The sequence below is a fragment of the Streptopelia decaocto genome (genome assembly GCF_964273445.1).
Source record: "Streptopelia decaocto genome assembly, chromosome: Z".
In the NCBI taxonomy this organism is placed as follows: domain Eukaryota; kingdom Metazoa; phylum Chordata; class Aves; order Columbiformes; family Columbidae; genus Streptopelia; species Streptopelia decaocto.
The window spans coordinates 61,407,846-61,415,715 of record NC_138657.1 but is presented as its reverse complement, the minus strand read 5'-3'; the positions used below and the strand labels follow the sequence as shown (position 1 = coordinate 61,415,715).

Below are 7,870 nucleotides of genomic sequence, written 5' to 3'. Positions count from 1 at the left end.
CAAAGGATGTTGGTTCAACTACTGACGGCAAAACGACGTGAGTACAAAAAGACATAGTTAACTCATTGGATATAAACGCTTCTTCGCTATTATCCTGTACTATGATTATTCACAATTGTACCTGTACGGAGGAACACCAGAAAATCTTTCAGACTAGGACACTCTCTTTCTCCAAACACTGCTTCACAACCCACAATTAAAATATTTCCAGTAAATCTGGTGGCAGTAGGGAGCATCAGCCTCCAACAAACGACCCTTCACCTGAACATCACCATTTTCCCCAGTGTTCGTCCAAAAAGGTTGTTTTCAAAAGCCGCTCCAGTTCGGTACATCCACCTGGAAATCTCTCGCCCCGGCAACGCTTTCGGCATCGGGTGTTTCAGTTCCTGCCACACCGCCTCTTTACACCTCGGAGACGGACGTGAGCGGCAACAGTAACTCCAGCGAGTGTCCCAGGGCTGACACATCTCACCGCCGGGACGGAGGGCGACGGCCGCCTTTGTGGGTTCATTTTAAGGCGCCTTATTTAGGTCTGCCTCCTGCGACGCGGCATTTTGCAGTCCTCCCCACCAAAACCCCAGACGTGTGTTTTTTTCAGCGCTCACTTCTTCAAAAATCGCTGGCTGCCTTCCTCTCGGCGCAGGCCTAAGCGTAAACTCCGCTCTCGTTCCGCACACCAGAAGGTGAAAAAAAGAAACTCGGGCGGCGGCCGGAGGGGTGAGAAGGGCAGAGGCAGCCACGCCGCGGCGAGGCGAGGCGAGGCGGAGGGAGCCGCTCCAGCTGCGGCGGCTCCGAGAAGCGCAGTGGCGGCAGCGGAAGCGGCGCTGGTGAAGCGAGGGAGAGAGCGGGCGAGGAGGAGGCAGTGGAGGAAAGGGGGAGGCTGTTGGTGTTTGGCGCCGGTGGAGGGAGTCATTCCTGCAGCTGCACTTCCGGTCGGCATTTTGTTCTTAGAGGGAGCGAGAGAGACACACACAGGATCCTTCCCCCTCCTCCTCTCTCCCCTATCCCCCCCGCCCGGTACCGACTCACCCTGCCCAGGCTGCCCCCTCCCCCGCCCTCCCGCACACGGAGGGAGCGGCGGCGGCCCCCTGGCAGCGCTGCTTCCCCGGCCACCCCCTTGCTTCGCCGCGGCTCGGAGTGTCTCTCGGAACCGGTTCGGCGCGGCCCGGCCCCGGTTGATGTTGTGAAGCAGGATCAGGGGGAAGGGATTTATCTCGGCCGCTCACCCCCCGGCTCTACATGTTCGCTGCACTGAGGAGGAGACGGAAGAGGAGCCAGCCCCCCTCCCGGCCCGGATTATTGTTGTTATATTATCTCCCCTCCTCCTCCTGCTCCGCGGCGGCGGCGGCGGCCCAGCGGCGGCGGCTCCTCTGAGGAGGGAGGGGGGCGGATTTCTCTCCCCCTCTCTCGGATTCTCGTTGGATTCAGACGCCGATTTGCTCAGGTAATCCCCCCTCCTTGTCTCCCCTTCCCCTCCCTGCCCTCTCCAGCAGCGGGCCGGGCCTCCCAGCCCAGGCGGCCCAGCACTGCCGGGAGCAGAGGGGATTAGCTGTTATCCGGGGTAGAGGGGAATAAGTGGCAACCGGAGGTGTTTATTCGCAGCCCCCCTTCCTGCTCACTCGGGTTTGGTGGAGGAGATTGGTTCCTCCCGGGCTGCTGGAAGGCCCAGGCCCGGTGGAGAGCGCAGGCCCGCCGGCCAGCGCCTTTACTCCAGCTCGGGGATTAGAAAGACGAAGCGGCTTCTCAGTGACAGGCCTCAACCCGGAGAGGAGCAGGAGGAGGAGGAAACAATACAATTAGCTGCAAATGTGCACTGATCCTGTGCCATATTTACAACTTCACCGAGGCAAGGAAGGAAGGTCCCAGCGCAGACAGCTTTCTGAAGTGGGGAAGGAGTAAGTGGAGAAATAAGGGGAGACAATGTAAATACCCAGGAACAAAAATACCAGCTCTCCTTGCTGTTGCCTTCTTTTAACCAACTGTGTTCTGAACATTCAGAAGTTCGAATGCATACGGATTTTATAGTGTGCAGAGGTTTAATCTCTAAATAATGTAACGATTGGTTAGTGTGTTAATCACTTAGTATATTTATAGCATAAAACTAGTAGATTGTGGGTTGATTGATACAACACAGACACCTGCAGACCCAGGAAATACAGATAGGCAAATATATTGTATCAGGTGCTCCACACGATCTCAGTGTCTATGTGCTGTGTGTGTTACAGGAATACATACTAAATTCAGAAGAAACACTATTTTATGCTTCTAACAAATAGAAAACGCGAGAGGGATTGTGTGTATAGTGCTGTGTTTATGACATTCAAGGGACCAAGGTGAAGATGAGTTCTTACTCAAAGTACTTGAAAATCAAACGAAATTTAATAAAGTCAAAAGTGAGGAATGCTTAAAAAGTGTCATCCTTTCTTGTCAGGCCATTTCACTTTGAGATCCTGAGGTTGTTATTGGCTGTTCAAGTCCATGATGTTTGAATATGTAATTAGGTGTCATTTTAACAGGTCAAATGTGTTTTGTAAATGGTGCTTGATTAAGTGTCAGGTCTTTATATGTAAATGGTAGCTAATTTGCAGTGAAGTAAAGCTCGGATTTATGTGTGGTAGAGTCGTGAGTGTTACCAAAAATTGAGGCAGATTTAAAGCAGACACCTTGTGAACTAGTAAAACTATTGCTACAGAAATTACATAATTTATGCAAATTTTAAGATACAAAGTTTAATCTTTGGTAAAGAAAGGAAATTTGTAAATGGCAAACAAGTATTCACATTACATAATTTTTCCATTTTTCAGCAGGTTTTTAGTTGTTCAGTTAGATATGTTGTAATAATAAATGGTTAATGTATCCAATAGAGTAACTTTCTCGTGTATTGTGTTAGAGTTTTGTTATAAAACTGTGCTATCATGCCTCCTAGTGCCCTGATGCATGTTTAAAAGGGTGAAGTTAATATAGCTGTCACGTAGAAGGCGTGTTTTTGATGCTGTAAATCCGTGTAGTAGTCAGTAGCATGTCCGTGATTTGTATTGGTCAGGGAGCAGTTTGAATTTTAAAAAGCCTCAAGATCCTGCTGAGCCCCAATCCCGGCCTCCCTCCCTCCCACTAATCTCCCATTCCTGTCTTTGTGCTGCCTGGTCCTGTTAGACACTGTTTGCAACAGGGCCTCAGGCCTACGTGCGCAGAGAGGAACCATTTACACTGTCGAAAAAGCAGCTTTTTATTTTTAAACTTTGTGAATTGCAGGAGGAGCCACTAGTTGTCTCTAACTGTCCCTATCTCAGTGTGCAGCAGCAGAATTGCTGTGTTTGTTGTGTTTTCTTTTGGTCTGTAGCATGCGTACAGGCCGAGTGTAACTCTGCTTCACAGGAAAGAAAGGACTGTGCAGAACTAGTTGTAGCTCTTGGGTAGTTTTCATCATCAGGAAGCGACATGAGCTCTAGCAATTCTTTTGTCGTCTGTTTCAAACAGGTCTCATTTTAACAGAAATGGGTTTGTTAAGCTAACAATAATAGACTTCTCTGACTTATTTTTCATTTAAGGAGTTTTGCTTTAAATATACCAGATATGAATGGGAAATAAGCTACTGTAGTTACGTAGCTCCTGTCAAGTTTGTCTTGTGAGGGTTGTGTTTATGACACTTTTTTCTTTTTAAGTCAGAAAGCGTGCAGTTTTTTTGTATGAAAAATAGATGTCTTTATAGAGTGAAATTTTAGATGCTATTTGTGATTTGTAATGAATTTTTTGGTTTTGCTCTTCAGAGCCATCTGTGCTTAATCATTAGTTTCTTGCCTTATCACAGTTTATGTAGTTGTAAATTTCTTTATTTCAGAAAAATAAATTTAGTGGACAGAGATATTTAACCTGGAAGTGTTTATATGATGGCTTATTTTTGGTTTAGGTTGGGTTTTTTTTTTTTTGGTCACGTTTAAGTGTGTGTGTGAAGCAAGACTATGTAATTTTTTTCCTAGTGTTGGTCCACTGTTTATCACAGCAGCTAGCTGCTTAAGGAGTATGTAGTTATTTTATCAATGTTGCAGAAATACAAAATTAATTATTCTCAAGACGTTTGTTGTAATAATTATTTCAACTGAAAGAGAAATACTTTATTGTTATCTTCTGTTTTTTACTTTTGACTGTCTTGTACATTTTGAGTTTGTTTCCTGTATACAAGTTTTATTTATTTTTTTTCCTCTCAACTTAAACATTTTACTTGAAGATATTCCATCAAAAATGTTTCTCTGAGGCCTTTTGATGTCTTTTAAAGCTGTTTTTATACTTAAAAAAATAAAGACATAAGAACAGGCAAACCAGTAAAATATGTGTGTGTATATATATATATTTACATTTGAAATGTTTAAATTTTGATGTAGAAGAAGCAGAAGGATCAGAGAAGCAAAATTGCGTTACTAAAACCATTTGCAGATACCCGTTTTGTATAAGTGTACAGGTACCCCTGTGTCACCTTCTTGCATGTTTGAAACTCTGTTAATGTTCATATGACTTTTGAAGAAACAGGGCAATAGGTAGTTAATTTGCTTGGGATAGAACCAATTTTTGTTGTTGTGTTTGTATGGTGGTTAAGGTAATAAAGCCTTAGGCCTAACTATTTCATGCATTTATTCCTATGCAATATAAGTAACTATATTTTGAAGGATACTAGATGAAAAAATCAAACTCTGAATTGATTTGAGACAGGCGTTGATATAAAAAGTTTTCTATTGCAATTTTCTTTGTGTTCATGGCAAGTGTGATACTTTATGTCTATATAATATTACAAAGTGTTCAAGTCATTATATTGGATTTGTATTAACATTTGCCTTGTGAATATTGCACAAGAAGTGTAAAGTTAGTGGATAATAGCTGTAATTAGAAAAAATACACTATTCTGAATATCTAGGCCTAGGGAAGAAATTAAATCTGAAATTCAGATATTTATACTTTCTAGAAATTATTCTAGAGGAGTGTATAATAGAATGTGTGGACATTTGACAACAATTATGGGCACACTTAATTGGAAAATCATGAATAGTAATAGATTTAGAATTTGATTTCTGGTATGTATGAGGTGAGTCATCCAGTGTTAGGGTAGCTATGTAGGGCCACAAAATACATCACTAGAAATATTTAACATTTGAAAAGTTGGCCATGTCAATATGATACCGCTTATTTTCAATCTTGCTTTCCATATGACTTTAGTAGAAGTAGTACAGGTTAGGTTAGCTTCTGATTTTGAATCAGGAGTAATGAACACTACTTTGCACAGAGATACCTACAAGGAAATGCTTGAAATTGGTAATACCTGTGTATTATTGCAATAATGATCCTTTTTAATGGAAGCCCTCTTAAAATGACAATTGTTAAAGGCTTGCATGCTAAACATCTTTAATATCATTCGTCTGTATTTGTGTTTTTATTTTCTTAGTGTTACCAGCATACTTCTTAGTAGGTGATCCTGACCCCCAAAGTACGTGTGAGAGAAGTGCTTTATATTGACAACTGCTGCACCCCAGCAGTTGTGTTTGAGGAGATTGTGCAGGACCTGTGATTTGTGTCTGACTTCCTGTCCCTACTGTGCACTATGGAAAAATTTCACTAGCAAAAGGGAATGGAGAAAGGATTTTAGCCCAAATGTATGTAGAAATTAAAAGGAATTCCAGTCAAATTGAACACGGTTGTTGATACTGTACTTGAAAGTGACTACTTGGTTTATGCAAATAACTTCGAAATAAAAAACCTAACACTGAAGACCATTTTTTTCATGTTAGAAAAAGTTCTAGAAAAGTTTATTTTTATGGCCTCTAGTATTTGTATCTGTTGTTTTTTAAATGGTTTTACAATCAGAGATCTCAGAATTCTTTATATAAGTAGATATTTTACATTTTCACATTATTACTGTGGTTCGATTTGAAGTGCTTTGTTTTTTGTACCAGTGTGTATGTATAGATGTGCAATGCATTTTAGAGAAGCAGTGTTAAAAAACGCTAGCCTGTAAAGCAAGGGACTCAGATAAAGAAAAAGCAGACTAAGATTACAGAAACAAACATAATCCACCCCCCTTCTCCATATTCTGGGCCTTTAACTACATTATTGTTGTCCCCCTTACCATTGCAGCCCAAATTCAATGCCTCATACAGTGCATGGGAAATGCCAGCTGACTGGTATACTGTTATAACCTAGTCTATATATTTGTTTTTCTTTGCCATTCAGTGTACAGCATGCTGCCTTATTACCTGCTGTAATCATCCAAATCTTTTGTGAATGCTGAAGTGTTTTTATCTGTTAATTTGTAGGAATGATCTCAAATAAATATCTGCATTTCACAAACATTAGAGAGTTGTTTTTGCACATCTGTAAAATATTATTTCCATTTTACAGATGGAAGACTGAAACAGAGTCAAAATAGTAAGTTCTAAAAGTGTTTATAAATCTTGTTTAATTTGACATCCTTTATTCTACAGAATTTTGGAGTTACTTTACAGCACTTAGTAAGTTCATAACATTGTTTTCTTTGAGTTTATTTCTGGTTGCAAGTACCCTGCATTTCAACATATCAGGTTCATTGTTTCTCATGCTGGATCCCTAAGAAGTACAGAATGGTGTTTTTGCTGATGGCCTTAAGCTTCTCTTAAGTTTCAACAGCCTTGATCATGCCAACAGCTGGAAAATAATAGATTTCTTTTCCTGAAAAATTAAAAAGAATTACCCACCATACTGTGAAGAACCCTAAATCGGTTAAAGTTTATCAGAAAGAACAGGGACAACAAGTAGATAATAACCCAAATCCCACAAGTAATTAGGTGATTTGCCTGCAATATTGGAGAGATTCAAAATGTTACTCTGTAACTTTCAACAGGAACTAGCAACTCTGGAGGGTATCCTCAGCATTGGTTATTGGCTGTTAGGGATAAAACTCTGTCTATTAAACTGGTAATTGTTGCAGCCTGATGTAAACTGGTTGAACGGAAACCTCTGCAGCTTAGTGGTCAGACCATTTCATTGCAATGTCAGGCAATTGTCCAGCTGCTCTACGGCTCTGTTAGGAAAGCAAGACTGTTCTGAGGTGCAGCAAGTGTATTCCTAGCCAAAGCACTGCTTTTGGGATGTAGAAAGTCCTGGTCCAAATGTCTACTCAGTGTCAGGCAGAGAAGTTCTTGAGCTTTTTTCCCCCCCCATATGCCTTTTTGTGTTATATGCTCTGGGTGTGGTCCAGAGGCTGCGAGTATATTGTAGAACAGGTAGAATAAGTAGTGTTCAGTCTTTTTTTCCTTTGTTTTTATTTCTTTCTTCAGTTGTGATGGCAGTTTTTTGTGAAAATAAGTTGTTGGATTTTTGTTGTTGTTGTTTTGTTGTGGTTTTTTTTTCAGATTTGATTTTTATAAATTGCAGTTTCCAGCAAAAGATCTGTTGGATGGAAAAGTGTTTTTAATCATTTGGATTTATTAACTATGTTTTATTCAAAATGATTAGTAAAAAAAGTGTAATGTTCCGTAGAAGACATTTCCTTTTAATAGTTTGTTTCATGACATAATATGTCATGTGGCATATATGAGGCGGAGATCCTGTGAATAACAAAAAACAGTGTATGATAATTTAATGATTGACTATCATAATACACAAGAGACTGAATTGTAGGTGTAAGCAACCATCATTGTGACAATTTTTAATACTTTATTGCATGTGTTTATAGTATTAACCTTTTTTTCTCTCTTTTGTTTTTGTTTTTAATATTATGTAGTTCTTCAGGCTTCTTGATTGTAAACCTGTGTCTGTGATAGTGCAACCCCTGTCTCTCATCTTTGATCTAAGAATCTCTCCTCTATGTTGCCTAGGTATTCAGAATGAAGTTACAAATACTTCTTGT

The 7,870-nt window shown here is 40.7% G+C and overlaps 1 protein-coding gene across 4 annotated transcripts in view; it reads left to right on the top strand.

Moving 5' to 3' along the window:
* Positions 1-1,029: 1,029 nt before the first annotated feature.
* Positions 1,030-7,870, top strand: part of NIPBL (NIPBL cohesin loading factor) — a 150,462-nt gene continuing 143,621 nt past the window's right edge. For 2 of the 4 annotated variants that reach the window (XM_082074258.1, XM_082074256.1), the window contains exon 1: positions 1,034-1,444. The gene's annotated coding sequence lies outside the window, so the exon portion shown is untranslated. Of the gene's footprint in view, positions 1,445-7,870 lie in introns of all 4 variants that reach the window. The other 2 variants (XM_082074257.1, XM_082074260.1) reach the window with 2 other exon arrangements.